Here is a 17,197-nt window from a genome sequence, read left to right on the forward strand (position 1 = left end):
AAGCATAATTTTCTAACAAAATTATATGGTATCATGACACAATATCCATTTTACACTTGACTTCTGTGGGCAAATCATAAAGAGGGTCATTATTACAAAAATATTTGAGGGCTTCATCAGTTTTCCAAGAGCCTCTCTTAAATTTTGACATTCTAATCATTCCCTTTTGAGGCACTTATTGTGCCATCATCTGTGTGGATATTTTCTTCTTCAAATGTTAAGTATTCCAGCTGCAGATTCTTATTTCCCAGAAGAGTTGCCCACGATTCAAGGGCTTCTCTAACATTACCTTCATCAACTTCATGATTTCTTAACATATTTTGAAAGATTTGCAATTTCACACTATAATCACTTTGCTGTGATTTTGCATTGATTTGCACTGATTTTGCATTGCATTGTTGGGTATTGTATAATCAGTTAAATGAATAGAGACATTAAAGACACACGATGAGGTGGGAAAAGGAGAGAGGCTAGTTGTTAAACAGGAAGAAAGGTTTGCATGTGGCTTATTTATTTTTTTAAAATTAATTTTGAATAACACAAGTAACTTAACAGTTGTCTATTGCTGTGTAACAAACCAGTCTGAAATTCAGTGGCTGAAAACAACAGTCATGAATTTTATCTACTCATGATTCTGGGATTGGCTAGGCAGGGCTTAGGTGGAATGGGTCATCTCTGCTAGGAATGTTCATATAGGAATCTGAGATGGTCTCAGTCACATGTCTGGCTCCTTAGCTGGGATGACTAGAATCCTGGGATTTCTCTGTCCTCCATCTTGAAGCCTCCAGGGACTCGCACTCTGATCTCTCTAGTAGGGGAGTCACACTTCTTTACCTGGTGCCTCAGGGTTCCCAAGCAGTGGAAGCAAAAGCTGCAGGATCTCTTAAGGTTAGGCTCTGGAACTCTGTCCCCTTGTCACTTTCATCACATTCTGTTGGGCTGAGAAGGTCAGTCAGTTTCAAAGGGATAAGAAATAGACTTCACCTCTTTAGGGGAGGAGCAGAAAGTCCCATGATAAAGGGTGAGCAGCATGGCAGAGATTGCAGTAGCCGTCTTTGGAGAAAATCTACCTCAGCATGAATATATTTTTCTTTCAAAAGACTATTACAGGGCTTCCCTGGTGGCGCAGTGGTTGAGAGTCCGCCTGCCGATGCAGGAGACACGGGTTCTTGCCCCGGTCCTGGAAGATCCCACATGCCGCGGAGTGGCTGGGCCCGTGAGCCATGGCCACTGAGCCTGTGTGTCCGGAGCCTGTGCTCCGCAATGGGAGAGGCCACAACAGAGGCCCGCGTACCGCAAAAAAAAAAAAAAAAGACTATTACAGATGAAGCTGAAGACCCTATCAACCACCATTTTCATTCCATTTCCTTTCACCTTTTGTCAGAAGTAATCATTTTTATGGATTTGGAATATATTTTTGGAAATTATATTTATAAGCGATCAATTCATTAGTGAATAGTTTCATGTTGTGTTGTAATTTGCTTTGTTGCACAACCTTATGGGGTCCATGAGGAGCTGTATGGTGGTAACTTGTCCTGTACAAGATGGCATGTAACTAAGTAATAGAGTGTGACATAAATTCTAAGGGCATTGAGAATTTATGCAAGAGGAAAGCAAAGGTAATGAAAGAAAGCAGTGTTGATGAGTTAGAATTTGAGGAAACCCTGAGCAGCTACACTCACCATCTAGCTGACCTTAAGTCCTATTTCTGTCTGAAAGAGATTAGTGAAATTCAGCAATCAACTCTTAAAAGAAATTTTTGAAAAATTATATCTACTTATTACATACTATGATGTTCCTTAGAAATTAGGTAATGGAGTTTAGACTCGATACAGTGGCAGGTAGGAGGCTCCTACAGGTTTTTGAACATGTGAAAGTTTGTGTTTAAGAAGCATTAGTACAGCAATAAAAGGTAGCAAGGGTCACTTGGTTGGTAATGTTTGTTGAATGGGAAATAAGTGCTGGGCATTGGGGCTGCAAAGGTGAGTGACATATATTTGTAGCCTTTTAAAAGCTCCCACTTTACTGGGAGAACTAGGCAGGTAGACAAATGCTGGGTTATAGATATACAGGTGTGGTGCTGAAGTGGGGTAACATGAGGGCTTTAGTCATGGCAGGGGATGGCTAGGGGTCTGAATTCTCTAACTGACCACCAGCTGCCTACTGTTACCTCAGGTCTCTAAGTCATATAAGCACAGAAGTCACTCCAAGAAAATGCTTTATTACTGGCTAGGGCATCCATCCCAATCTCCATGTGGTTTCCCATTCTGTAAGCCCCAGGTCTTGGTTAACCCTTCAGTATAATTTCTAAACCAGAGGCAGAGGCACCTCAGTGGCCGCCTTGGTTCGCCTTTTCCATATAAACCCGTAATCCTGGGAATCCTGATATTCTTGTTCTTCCTACTGTGGCAGTGATAGGAGACCTGGAATGATGAGTCCACAGAAAAGAAAGTTTTTTTCCTCAATGGCTAAGGAAGCAGAGAAGACTAAACCGGCCACTCCATGTATCTTTTCCTTTGAACCCTATATTGGTATTCAAAAGCCTTTCAAATGTTGGGTTCCTTCTTGAGTAGGAGGTCATATGAGTATATAAACCACCTGAAAGAAAGAGGAACAACATAACACAGTTTTTTTTTTTTTTTTTAAGAGAAAGAAAGAGAAATAGTGAAAACGAAAGGAAGGTGTCTTCCAGGAAGAAGAGAAATCTTTCCACCTTTTTACTCTTAATGAAATATCTTTCCACCACCTACCATAGAAATGTGAGGTCTCCTTTATGTCCCTAACTTCTGGCTGTTGAGAGGCAATTCTCTATGGATCTTTCATATTTCTGAATGTCTTTTGAGCGGATACACTGACAATCTTTTGTTCTGGACTGTCTTTTCAAAAATGTTTGTATAGTGAACAACTTTGGAAAACAGATAATAGCAGAGGATATATAGAGAGAGCAGATGGTAGGATTATTTGATGTCCAGTATGATAAAGATGATGTTTTCCTCTGGGGCAAAGGTTAGGCAGCTTGTTTTCCACCTCTTATAAAAAAAGCTTGAGGTTTCCTAAACTTGGGGTTCCTCAGATGTGATGCAAATCCATGACGTGCAGGATCCACCTATACCCACCTCTGTGTCACCCCCATGTGACTTGGAGGGGAGGCAAAGGGAACTGATGTGAACATGAAGCTTATGTTCCTGCTGTGTCATGAGCAATAAAGTCTTTGTCTCTAAGCCAGGAGTCTCTGACCTTCTGCCATGAAAAGTCAGTTTTTCAGTTAACCATAATAGGTTGTATGAATGAAGTTAAGAGAATGACGCTGAGAATATGGAAATTTGTTTAAAGGCACTGGAACCAGAAGGCTGGTTAACTCAGGAGCCTCTAGTGGCATTTGCATCTGCATTTTTTGTGGACTGAGTATTGCCTGGAGAGATGTGTCGGGAGATGGTTTCTAGTGGTAATCTTGTCTTGGCACAGTAGGGATTTCTGATATCAGGGCATGCTCACAGCTTAGTGCCTTTGCATCAGGAGAGAGTGGCCCCTACATGCTAGGAAGGTCTCCAGTAGGTATAATGGAATCTTGGTGGTTACAGATTTTATTTTAGAGGCTGGGGAAGATTCCTATCAAAAGAAGCAGAGCTTCTGTGTACATATTCTTGCTTGGTGGTTTTGGTTTTAGTGAGTGGCATGGATATTTGCTACCCAGATTTATTTATCAAGCTTCTAAGAATGCATTAATTCATATATCCATTGAATAAATATTTATTGATCACCAATCATTTGCAAGGAATTGTACCCATTTCTGAATGCATATTATTGCATAAAATATACTTGTCCTTATTCTTACAGAATTTAACTTCCTTAAATTAAGGAAGGGAGATATATAGAGTCTGTGTTTTATATTGAGGTTATGTTCGAAGAAAATGCAATATGGTAGATTAAAATTATTTGCTACTCTTCCCACTGAGAGGTGGAGTCTAATTCCCATTTCCTTATATAGTATCTGGAATAGCCTTAGTGGCTTGCTTGGCCAAGTAGAGTGTGCCAGAAGTAACATTCTGGTACTTCTGAAGCTAGGACATGTGAAGGTTTGTAATTTAATCCTGGGTTTCTTTGGACACTAGCTTCATAAAAAAAAAAAAAAAAATCTGACTATACTGAGCCTTCCATGCTGTGAGGGAGCCCAAGCTAGCTACATGGAGAGGATATGAGAAGAAAAAAATGCCTGGCTGGCCCCAGTTGTCTCAGCTATCTTTAGCCATTTGAGTACTTCCTTTCCCCTTCCCTGCCCTGATGATGCTGCAGTCATTGCAGAGCAGAGATGAGCTATGCCCTGTCCAAATTTCTAACCCACAAAATTGTATGCCTAATAATTTTTGTTTTATGTCATTAAGTTTTGCAGTGGTTATGTAATAATAGATAACTGTACACATGTAGTTTGCAATGAAAATGCAGTTCATTAAGAATTATTATTAACAGTGTAAATTTGTTCACAGAACTCCAGTATCAAATATTTTTATATGTTCTACTGTTCCCAGAACTTAACTCCTGAAATAATACTGTACAACAAAATAAAAGATTTTGTGTAATTACTCTTACCTTAAGAAAAACTTACTCTGAACTTCATACCAAAGGTGGTGGGATAAAAGCATGTTACTGATAAGAGGAATTAGGCAGAAAGGAAGGAACTGAAGGATCATTTGACCATATCCCCTTCACCCTATACTGCATCCTGAAGTGGATACAGATGAAAGTGAGGGTGCAGTTTGGAGAAGGCCTGAGGGTCCCTGCCTTTTCCTTATCCTTTTGCTGAGACAACGGATAGGAATTGAGTGTTAACTTTCACTAGAAAGATTAATGGTGAAAAAGCACATGATCACATGACCCTAATCTCTCCCAACCGAGTCACCATAAAACCCATCAATTGATGTCAATGTGAAATAGAGCAACATATAAGGAAATCCTATATAAATGAGTGATGGAGCATAAATAATGCATAGCGTTGACGTTAAAGGTGGACTGTACTTCACTTCCCATATGCTATAATTTAGGAAATATCACATTTTTGGAAAGTCTAGAGGGGCTTACATTCTTAAGGCCTCCTCTGCCTCTTGGACTCCCATTTCCCTGCATGCCATTTCCATGCTTCTCCATTCCTGCCCCGTTGTGAACTCCAACCCCTGCTTTAAGCGTGTCAGAATCCACTCACACAAAGCACTTACAAGTGTAGTGAGTGTTAATGAAACTTCAGGGTCATAGTCAGTAAGATTTCTGACGTCTTACTGGTTCCTGTCTTCCCAGTTTCATGTTTTCTGTTTTCTCCTTACTTCTACTTCCTGTTTCATGAAGGGAAATTTTACTCAAATACCGGCTTTGGGTTTTATCCGCTGTCTCAAGGAGATATGTTATTATCATGAAAGACAGTCTTCTACTTTCCTAAGAATTCTGTTGCCAGTTAAGATAACTAAACCAAGGGAGGAAAGTGGAGGAGTGGTGGTGGTGGTGGTGGTGGTATGAATTGGGAGATTGGGATTGACATGTATACACTAATATGTATAAAACATAACTAATAAGAACCTGCTTTTTAAAAATAAATAAAATTTTAAAAAGATAACTAAACTCTTTCCCATCTTGTTTTATTGTCAAGATCAACGCAGGGAGACAAGTTAGAATATTGCTTATTCATCATTCATCCCTTCATTCCACAAATATTACTGAGCAACAAGTAGGTGCTGGGAACATAGCAGTGATCACGAGACAAAGTCCCTGTTCCTATGGAGCTTATGCTCTGAGGGGTGGTGGTGGAGACAGATGATAAAAAGTAAAATGTAATGTCAGACAGCGATAAGTACTATGAATAAAAATAAAGCGGAATAAGGGGCTGGAGAGTGACATGGGTCCTGTGTTAGATAGGGGGGGGTCACAAGGAAGTCCTCCTTGAAACAGGGCAATTTAAGCAGAGAGATGTTGCAGGAATCCAGGTGAGAGGACAGGGCCTTCCTCTGTCATAACATAGTGTTTTTAACACAGTGGTGGAGTTTTAGAAGGGCACATGTCTACCCAGCTAAAACTACACTTCCCAGCTTCTCTTTGAGCAAGGTGTGGACGTGTTACTGAGTTCTATTCAGTGGATGTAAGCAGAAGTGGTCAGGGTCACTTCCACAGGCTTCCCTTCAAAGGATTAGGTGTGTGCTCCACAGATCCCTACCCCTCTTTCCTCCATATTCTTTTCCTAGGAGATGGTAAAAGCTGACTTAGATGCAGAAATGGAAACCATTGAATTGCAGATTGAAAGTGGCAGCTCTTCCTTCTCTTTCACTCTTGCTCCCTCATAACTCTCCCTCCCCCCTTCCCCTTCCCCTTTCTCTCTCTTTGTCCCTGCCCAGGTGAGTCAGCTTGCAAACAATAAGAGCTGAGAGCCCGAACTCTCAAGCCAGACTTCCAGGTTCAAATACCAGCAAGGTTGTATGACTTTGGAGAAATTGCTTTTCCTTTCTAGGCTCCAGATTCTTATAAAATGAGGATAATAATAATTCTTACTGTCTTTGTTATGAGGATTAAATGAGTTAATATTTTTGAAATGCTTGGAGCAGTGCCTGTAACGTGGTAAGCAGCATATGTATGTGTAAAATACATAAATTAAAAAAATAAAAACTCTTAGTATAACTGTTTAGTTTAGCTTCTTGGCTTTGAAGATGTGATTTGATTTTTTTCAAAAATATGTTCATGTCTTATGTTGCAGATGCCATATTCAAAATTAATACTTCTGCTGTTTGCTTCTGCCTTGTTCATTCACAGAGCACTCCATGGCACACCCAGAGGAAATATATGGGGGTGCATCAGCCTTCCCTACCAATAAATTAATCAACTACTTTGAGTTGCTACATGCTCAGCATAAACTGAGACTCTTAGATAACACGAAAAAAATGTAAACCAAGGTCTTCATCCTGGAGAAGTTCAGAGTCTTTGGGGAAAAGTAAGTTTTATGCAGAGAAGCAATTAGAAGACAATACAAGGCAACACCTAATGAAGCACTGAAGTTGTCCCTTTTCAGTTGCAGGAAACCCCTTAACCTTCTGACAACCTTAGCTTTGCTTCTCTCATTTCAGAGCCCTAAAACAAACAGGAACTGAGGCAAAGAGATTTAAATAAGAAGAGTAACTTAGTCCTAATGCTTTTCTTAGACTACAGTGCTTTTCATGTATGTTGTCTCAAGACACTGTAAGACCTTGTAAAACAATATTTGAAGGAAGTGGGCAGGAATTCAGCTGTTTTTTTCATGGCCATACTGATACTTGGGAAGGCCTAGGGCTCTGGGCAGACTGAGATGAGCAGATTAATTTTTCACTCCCTTCCTCAGTCAGATAGACCTTCTCCAGCCTTCTCACCATTTCCCCTCTTCCTTCCCCAGCACCCTACCGCTGTCATTGAATCTTAAATCTCCCTTATGAAGGAAATTCTAGAGATTCCCTTGGTCACCTGTTTCAGAGTTTAATAAGCCTTACTTTTAAATAGTTAATTTTGAGGCCTATCTTGTGAATTTGTTCCTTGAAGTATCACGGTGAAGGGATATTAGGAAGTCATACAATTTTATCCTCTATTTCATACACACAAAAAAACAAAAATCAAGGACAACAAAAACTTCTTACCCTGTCTTAAAAGGAAGTTATATTAGTTTGAAACCTTTAAAGAAGGAAATTCCAAAACCATTTTGGTAACCAAGTCTGGTATTTGTCAGGAAGTCCTTCTTCACAGATAATTTAAATCCTTGTAGCAGTAAAAAACCATTTCCTCTCATTCTGTTCTGTTTTTTTGAGTCAATGAACATCTACATAATGGATTTCTATAAATTACCTATTAATCATATTTCTGTAATTTCTACATATTCATGTTAAAAGCTAGGATCCCTGATTAAATTGAGGCTGTAGCTATGTAGAACCCACTTATATAAATATTCTTTATCAAAAATATTTTGGCAGTGCAACATGTCTTAGCAATAAAATATTTTTGTAGGCAAATAATGGTGATAGCAAGAAGCACTTGCCTGGTGGTTTACACTTAGAAAGCACTTGAACTATCTTGAATTATCTCTGAATGCTAAAAATGTGCGATTCCAAATTCCTCTCCCTCTGGGCTCACATTTGTTGACCTCAAAGAACTGTTATCTTAGTTGAAGCTATGGTTCTGTTCCAACTGAAAAAATAAATAAATACTGAGTGAACCACAAATCCAGGTAACAAGCATAGGTGACAAGAGCAGAGGCAGGAAGTGTTTGGCTGCTTGTCCACATGTGTAGGACTGCTTTATTAGAACATATTTGAGTATCTCTTTCTAAAACAATTTTAGGCTCTTGCATAGACATAGCCGTAATACCAGGCCTGATTAATGGCAAACATGATGGAATGTACTATAATGCAAAAGGAACTTAGTGTCTTTAGGCCTTACTTTCCTCATTTGTAAAACTTGTCTACTTGATTTCTAAGGCCTTTTCTAGTGATAACATTTTAAAATTTAATGAACGCTTTAGCATATTTTTTTTTTTAATTTTTAGGAATTTTAATTAATTTATTTATTTTGGGGGGCTGCGTTGGGTCTTCGTTGCTGTGCGCAGGCCTTCTCTAGTTGCGGTGAGCGGGGGCCACTCTTCGCTGTGGTGCGCAGGCCTCTCATTGCAGTGGCCTCTCCTGTGGAGCACAGGCTCTAGGCACGCGAGCTCAGCAGTTGTGGCTCGCAGGCTCAGCAGTTGTGGCTCGCGGGCTCCAGAGCGCAGGCTCAGCAGCTGTGGCGCACGGGCTTAGTTGCTCCGCGGCATGTGGGATCTTCCCGGACCAGGGCTCGAACCCGTGTCCCCTGCACTGGCAGGCGGATTCCTAACCACTGCACCACCAGGGAAGTCCCGCTTTAGCATATTTTTTGCAGAGTAATTTTGTTAGTATTGTCTCAGATTCTCAACTTTAAAAATAATTCTGACAAACATACAAACTCATGGGTCAGGGACTTCTACGAGGGAGGGGCCCAGTCACCCTGTCCCACAGTCCTACACCTCCAACAATGGACTCCACTGCCCCTTCCTCTTTCTGGTGTGGGATGGGGCCTAGGCTGGGCCTGGGGTCTGACCCTGTGGCTTGGAGCCCGGGTCCCGGCCCCCCACTCCTCCATCCCTTAGCCCTTGGGATGAGCTGCAATTGGGGTCCAGAAGGCTCCCTCCCTGCCCATGAGTCTTTCAGGTCCTGACCTCTCACCTCTCCCAGCACTTCCACCTGCCCTCCCCACCCAGTTTACACCTTAAGCCCAGCTCACAATGCACCTTGAACAGAGGGAGGGGAGGGCTCATGGCTCCCCTCACAGCTTGAGGGGCCATAGAGCTGCCTCTTCCTCTGCTCTTTGTATTTAATAAGAACTAAAAACAAACAAAAACAGAAACAACCAGGAAAATAAAATATGAATAGAAATCGGAAACAGACAGACAGACAACAGCGTCCTTTGGTTACTGGATCTCACCTCTGATTGAAGCCCAGGTAGTTTGACAAAGTGTGGCATTTGAGTGGATTGGGATGTTAAAAGACCTGAACTTGATTTTCAGCTCTGATACTAACTGGATGACATTGAGCATTCAACCTTGAGGGACTGGGTTTCCTTATGTGTAAGAAGAAAGGTTTGACTGCATGATCTAATTCAATTCAGTAAACCTTTATTAATAGCTTCCTACATTTAAGACTCTTAAATGGGACACAAGGGTGGAGTTGGGGGAAAATACAAAGATAAAGATAAAGCTGTGGAGAAGCTTTATCATTGAAATACAAATCCAATGGGAAGAAAGATAGGGTTAAGGATTGTAATAGAAAAAATAAATCACAAAGTTCTAGGAGCACAAAGGGGCATGATGCCATTTTGAGTTCTCAAGAATTATGAAAGCTGATGCTCACCTGTAGCTGAAGAGCCTTTCAAGGAAAGGTGTATTTGGTCTGCAGTTTAGACAGTGTCACTAGTGCATACAGTTCATTGCAGCAGATGCTTAGAACCACAAGCTACTATGGTGATTAGGCATGTCCGTCTCTCCCTGCTGGTTGCACTCCTCTGCAGGGTGTAAGAAATGAAAACATGGGAAGATGGAGTTTTTCCAGTTCAGGGATTGACCTTTAAAAGAATCAGGGCAGAGAGAGGGTAATGAAGCCAGTAGAGGAAACTGGTGTAAATATCCCTGACATAAGATTGAACTAATTTAGTTTAAATGGGAGGAAGTCCAAACCAAATTGGAGAAAAATATGATCTGAATTATGGGATTCTTTTAAAGAAATGCAGTTATATTATTTTCAAGTATGTGTGGTAAGATGTACTGATTTCTAGAAAAGCAGTTGTAAGTTTAAGTGCTATTGGAATCTTTTAATGAATAGACAAGTTCTGATTCATTAGGACTATCTTTTGAATGCCTGTAATTCATGTATTAACCTATTTAAAATAAAAAGGCTAATCAAGCTCTTTAAATTTTGTTCATACTGCTCCTTTGTTTAATGACTCCCCCCTCCCCTTTTATGTAAACAGTTCAGAGATAAACTGGAGTCCAATGTACTTCCAGTTTCCAAAACTTTACAAATTAGTGGGGTCTGAGCAAATGCTGTCTCATTGGTTCTTGTCTAACGTTGCAATTTTATTACAATCAAATTGAAACTTTTATCTCTAAAAAGCTGTCCATAAAAGAGATCTCACAGAGGGTGGCCAGCTGGCTGCTTCAGGCTGTCATATGCCATGACATAGTGAAGGAAGACATGACGGGAGAGCTTCTGGAGGCGCTTCTTGAACACAGAAATATTGACAGCCATTGGGAAGATGGAAATAAAACAAAGAAGGAGAGTTCCTCACAGAGTCTGCTCAAGCTTGGCTAGTAGTTAGGAAAGAAAGAGGTCACACTTAGACAAGAGTTAAGGAGAAGCTGAGATGACAAAGTTAAAAAGCATCCTGAAAGGTGAAGTGGTCTGGATGCAGGAGCCGCCAGGAGCAAGAAGCTACCGGGTGGTTTTGTTGAAGAGTATTTGAGTACATGGGCAACAGTGTGTGAACTTCTGGGGTCAGCTTTGGAAGCTATGAGAGTGCTATTAAAAAGGCAGAGGCTTCCCTGGTGGTGCAGTGGTTGAGAGTCTGCCTGCCGATGCAGGGGACACGGGTTCGTGCCCCTGTCTGGGAAGATCCCACATGCCGCGGAGCGGCTTGGGCCCGTGAGCCATGGCCGCTGAGCCTGCGCATCTGGAGCCTGTGCTCCGCAACGGGAGAGGCCACAACAGTGAGAGGCCAGTGTACCGCAAAAACAAACAAACAAACAAACAGGCAGGAATTGTCATGTGCTGACCTTCCACTCTGTCCAATTTTCTAGTTTGTAGTTCCAGAAATTTAATCTTATCTGCTCACTCTTAGAAGCTAAGGTTTGGGGAAAATTGACTCATGCTATTCAAACTCACAAGAGAATGATTTAAAAAGCATGTGTATTAATTAATAGAGAGCTACCCAGCTACCCAGCATAACAATCCACAGTGGTCATTTCCTCTGTTCTGGCTCACTGTCCTGGAGGTTGTCCCTCCTCATGTACAAAATTACATAACAGAAAGTAGCTCAGTAAGTGCTGAAATAAGGCAGAGGAAGAAAAGTATTCCTAAAAAATATTTTACTGAGGTGAGAGTGACTGTAGGTACTGCTCTTTCAGGTTTAGGGCATGTTTCTGTTCTCCAGTTACTAGCCATGGGGGTGTTTTCACAAGTCTAGAGTAAAATTTAAAAAAAAGGGAAATACAATGCTCTTACCATAAAAACAAATATAATTAACTTAATGTGCTTTATTCTGTGATTATGTCATTGTTATTTTTGGTGTTAAAAACTTTGATTTTAGGGAATTATAGTACTATCTTTGTAAACATTTTTTTTTAACTTGGCAGAATGAAAATACTGGCAACCCTATGACAGTCTCAATTTTTCCTTTTTTTGGAGGATGATTTATATTTCCATGAAATCCCAAAGTCTGAGAACCACTGGGTTAGAAAACTGAAATAAGATCTGTACTATACCAATGGCTTTTAAACTTCTGATCAAGACCCACAGAGAGAAATGCATTATTACATCAAACAAAGAAGTAACCCACACATATATAAATATGTATATACAAATATTTACAATAGAAATAAGTTTCACAAAACAATACTTCACCTCATGCAATATACCCTGGTCTAGTCTATCTTACTTGTTAAAAATGTCAGTTACTAAACAACAATTTGATTTCATGACCCACTAATGGGTTACAGCCCATAATTTGAAAAACACTGCTCTAGACTCAGAGCCCTCTCATCGCAGGACACAGCTGAATAAACACTGACAGGTGTTTCCTTTTTGGATCTCCTTTTCTGGATTCCATTCAAATCACATCCCTCCTGCTGCACATTTTCTTTCTGCCCTAGAAAGGTTACAATACAACTGATTAAATAAGAACTGTCTTTATGCTAGTTGTATCCCTGTCCTTAGGATATTCTCTTGTCGCCTTGCTTAGATTGAGAAATATTCTCTACCTCTGTTGGATTTAGAGATCACGTTGGTTCTTTTTATGACACAAGGAAGTCCCCTGGACTCATTAGCCCCACATTTACAAAATACATCTTACAGTAGGCCATTCTGCAGACTAGCAATTCACATCTGTTTTAATTGATTTTATTCACTTCAGTTGCAAAGCATGACGTTTTAGTTACTACTCAAATTCAAGATTTGGGGAGGGACAGAAGGGGACATCTTATTCCAGCCCTCCAACACTGACGAAGCATGCAAGATAGAGGAGAGAAGGCAACTCAGTTAAACAAAAAGAATGGTTAAGAATAAGTTAAGGGGCTTCCCTGGTGGCGCAGTGGTTGAGAGTCCACCTGCCGATGCAGGGGACACGGGTTCGTGCCCTGATCCGGGAAGATCCCACATGCCGCGGAGCGGCTGGGCCCGTGAGCCATGGCCACTGGGCCTGCGCATCCTGAGCCTGTGCTCCGCAATGGGAGAGGCCACAATAGTGAGACGCCCACCTACCCCCCCACCAAAAAAAAAAAAAAAAAAAAAGAATAAGTTAAAATGTCCAGATAGAATTAGTTTGGCAATGTAAGCCTGCCACCAGAGCAACGAAGAACGGAAAATATGCCAGGCATGTTTTGTAGTCGCTATCATTTTCTTTTGGACCCTAGGGTTGAAGCCAGTGCAGCAGTGTTATGTGATGGTTCAGAGCATGCCTGTGGTGGTGACAAACTGTCTGCGATCAAACCCCTCCTCTGCCTTTTACCCTCATAGGTAGGTAGGTACTGTTTATGTCCCGTTTTCAAATGAGGGGACCGAGCCAGCCCCAGAGAGATTAAGTGACCTTGGACAGGTTTCTTAACCTTGCTAAGAGCCAGCTATAAAACGAGAAACACTAAGAGTACCTACTTCATAGGGTGGCTGTGAGGATTCAGTGAGTTTATATATGTAATGTACTTAGCCTGGCCACATGGTAAGCATTTAATAAATTTTAGTTATTATTGTAATTATCAGCTAGTCGTTTACAGGCTGGGTTTTAGAGTCAAGTCACCTGAATTCAAGTTCTAGCTTCTACTTACTAGCGGTATAATATTGAGAAAAGTACTTAATTTTTCCAAGCCTCAATTTCTTCATTAAAAGAAAAATTGTGCTACTACTACTTACTATAATGTTGTTCCACATTTCACAGATTTAATAATACCCCACAGTGCCTATTACATAGAACATACATAAATACCAACCAGCTAGCCAAAATTACCAACGTGCCCTCATTTTGCATTTATTTATTGAATACAGTCTTTCTAATATATTAATTGAGATCTTGACTTATACCTCAGAATCTTGGCTAAAGCACAGTTTAATAGCTCTTTATCTCTTTGTTTTCCTACAAGAGAACAGCATTCCTTCCCCCAAAGAATCAGATGAACATGAAACTTTAAATGAAACTGAAGAATTCACTCCAGTTCAATAACTGTCCTTTTGAATTTCCATTGTGTGCTAAGCACAATATCCTATAAGGCAAATTTATGCCTGGCAAAGGTTGAAGAAAAGCCAAATTGAAAAGACTACTATAATTAGAACTTTTGCTAATGGCACTTAAACTGATTAATGTCCGATAGTACCTACTCTACCGAAGCATCATTTTTAGGCAGTTATACATTTATATTAAATTAAACATTCGTTGAATAGATGAGCTTATGTAGTAGTGTTTCCATATAGCTGTTGGAGTTAATTCTGTAATGACACAGCCAGTGTCGCTGAGGGCCTTCTCCCTTACTGTTTTCTGTGCCTGGAACGTTCTTGCCATTTCTTCTCACGTGGCTGGCTTTTTTCTCATCATTCAGAGTAGTCTTCCCTTGCCGTTCTACCTAATGTGGGTCTTATTCTCAGCTTCTCTCCACCACCACCGCACTGTGTATTTTTCATGGTACATTATCACTAGTTGAAATAGTCCTGTTTATTTGTGAGCTTGTTGTTGTCTCTCCTGCTAGATCTAAACCTCCATGAGAGCAGGGACTTGTCTATACTATTCACTATCTGTATTATTTTTTCTGTTTAAATTTAGCAGCTTAAAACAACACACATTTAACATCTTAACAGTTTCTGTGGGTCCAGAGTCCATGCCTGGATTAGCTGGGTCCTCTGCTCAGGGTTTCGCGAGGCAGAAATCAAGGTGTTGGCTAAGTTGCAATCTCATCTGAGACTCTTCTGAGCTCATTCAGGTTGCTGGCAGAATGCAATTTCTTGTCGTTTTAGGTGCTAGGTCTCCTTTTTCTTACGGGCTATCAGTTGGTGTGATATTTTCAGCTTCTAGAGGCTACCCAGGGTTCTAGCCATGAGACTTTCCCACAACATGGCAGTTTATTTCAGTCAGCAAGAGAGTTTCTGACATCTAGATCTTTTTCTAAGAGATCACCGGATTAGATCAGGCCCGCCTAGGATGATTTCCTTTTGATTAAGTCAGAGTCATCTGATCTAGGGACCTTGTTTAGACCCTGCAAAATCTTCTCACTTTTGCCACAAAAAGTAACTTAATCAGGGAAGTGATAGCTCATCATATTCACAGGTGCCCCTGCACTCAAGGGGAGGGGATTATACAGGCAGGTACACGAGGGGTGGAACTCCTGGAAGCCCACTTATAATTCTACCTATCACACTGCTGTGGCCCTGAGACCTAGAAGAGCATCTGACACTGAGTAGGTATCTAGTACATACTTGTGAATAAATGAAAGAATAAATGCCAGTGAAACAAGAACCAAGCAATCAGTGAGAAATGAAAATAAACTGTCGGCTCTGTATTCAGATATATGTTTAGCATCCTATATTGATTTCAAAACAGTCATGTGATTTGATTGTCCATTTAATTTACTTTCCTCCCTGAGGGGGTTTATGACTATCACATGATATAAAGGGAAATCAGTCAGTATTTATTGTATTATATGAGCAAAGTTTCTATAGTATAATCTTGATGAATTTTTCTGCCCAGCAACCCTATGCAGATGAAATCATTAAACCTAAGGATGCTAGAAAGGCTTGCACGTGGAAGCCCAGCACATCATTAGCAAATCAGGAATAACTGAGATTAGAACTTGGACTTTTGCTGTCTGTTGTTCAACATTTAATACTGCACCGCTTCCCCAAATCAGAGAAGAAGGAGGCATTTTCATTTCTAGGAGAAATGATTTAAAATCAAGTTCAGAAAGATGTTGTCAGGGCTATATCTAAGATACAATGTTGTGAAGTGACCCTCTTAAGGACAAGTCGGCAGTCTCATTATATGAGACCTAAACTGGAGGGATGAGGCAAGCATAGGATAAGGTATTAATCTGCTTGGGCAGCCACAGCAAAATAGCACAGACTGGGTCGCTTAAACAACACACATTTATTTTCTCACAGTTCCAGAGACTAGAAGCCCTTGATCAAGATCAGCAAATTCCATTTCTTGTGTGAGCTTTCTCCCTGACTTGTAGACCACCATCTTCTTGCTGTGTCTTCATATCATTCTTCCTCCGTGCCTGCCCTCAGGGAGTGAGAGAAAGCTCTGCTCTCTCTTCCTCTTCTTATAAGGACACCAATCCTATCGAATTAGGGCCCCACCCTTATGACCTCATTTAACCTAATTACCTCCTTAATTAAACACTGTATCTCCAAATACAAGTCACACTGGGAATTAGGGCTTCAGCATATGAATTTGGGATGCACAATTCATGACAGACAGCTAAGGAAGTTACAGGGGAACACAGGGAGCCAGGTAAGCAGAGCAAGTAAGAGCTCAGGTTTTGAATTTGAATTCCAACTCTTCCTCTTGCTTGCATCAGGGGCAAATCCAATTGTTGTGGGCCCTGGAAAATTTTGTATTCCCTGTCTTAAAGAGGGCTTTAAGACAGGGAATACAAAATTAAGTATGGAGTCTTGGAAGTGGCTTATGCAAACACTGGGCTCAGAAGCTTAAACGTCACTAATTTGGCAGCAAGTCCGCCTCTGTTTGTTATACAGCTAAGCAAGTTACTAAACTTCTCTGAGCCTTGATTTCCTCAGATATAAAATGGAGCTAATAATTATTGTATTTAAATCCTAGAGGTGTTGAGAGGATTAAATTGCAACTTATAAACTCTCCTCATTAGCTATTATTATTGTTACCTTTATTATTATTGTCACTCATCATCATTATTCAGCTCCTTCATTTTACATATGAAGAAATAGACAAAAAACTGTTATATCATTCTCCTACACCACACAACCAATTAGCTAGGAGACTGGGCCAGAGTAATTCTTCCTGACTCGTGGTCTGTCTCTTTCTGCGGCTCTGTAGAGATGGCCTTTTGTACTTTCTTTCCCCAGTATTCATACCTGTAAAGAGGATGTTAGTATAATCACAATCTTCACCCCCTTACATCTACTCTGTGGCTGTTATAGAATGAAAGAGATCTAAACAGCAGATATTACTTTGGTTGGATTTAAGCTTTATTTTCATTTTTATCTACATCTAATGGGGTTGAGATCTATGAAGTAAAAAGCTATATACATTCAATCTAAATTTTTTATCATTTCTAATTGGAAGGCTAAGTTTCCGTCTGCATTTGGGATGAAATGATGACTTGAAAACAAAGAAGTTCTCATCTGGGAGTGATTCCCAAGTTCCCACATGCACAGATTTTGCCAGGGGCCTTAGAAGATTTTCC

This window comes from Kogia breviceps, chromosome 2 (genome assembly GCF_026419965.1).
Source record: "Kogia breviceps isolate mKogBre1 chromosome 2, mKogBre1 haplotype 1, whole genome shotgun sequence".
NCBI lineage: Eukaryota > Metazoa > Chordata > Mammalia > Artiodactyla > Physeteridae > Kogia > Kogia breviceps.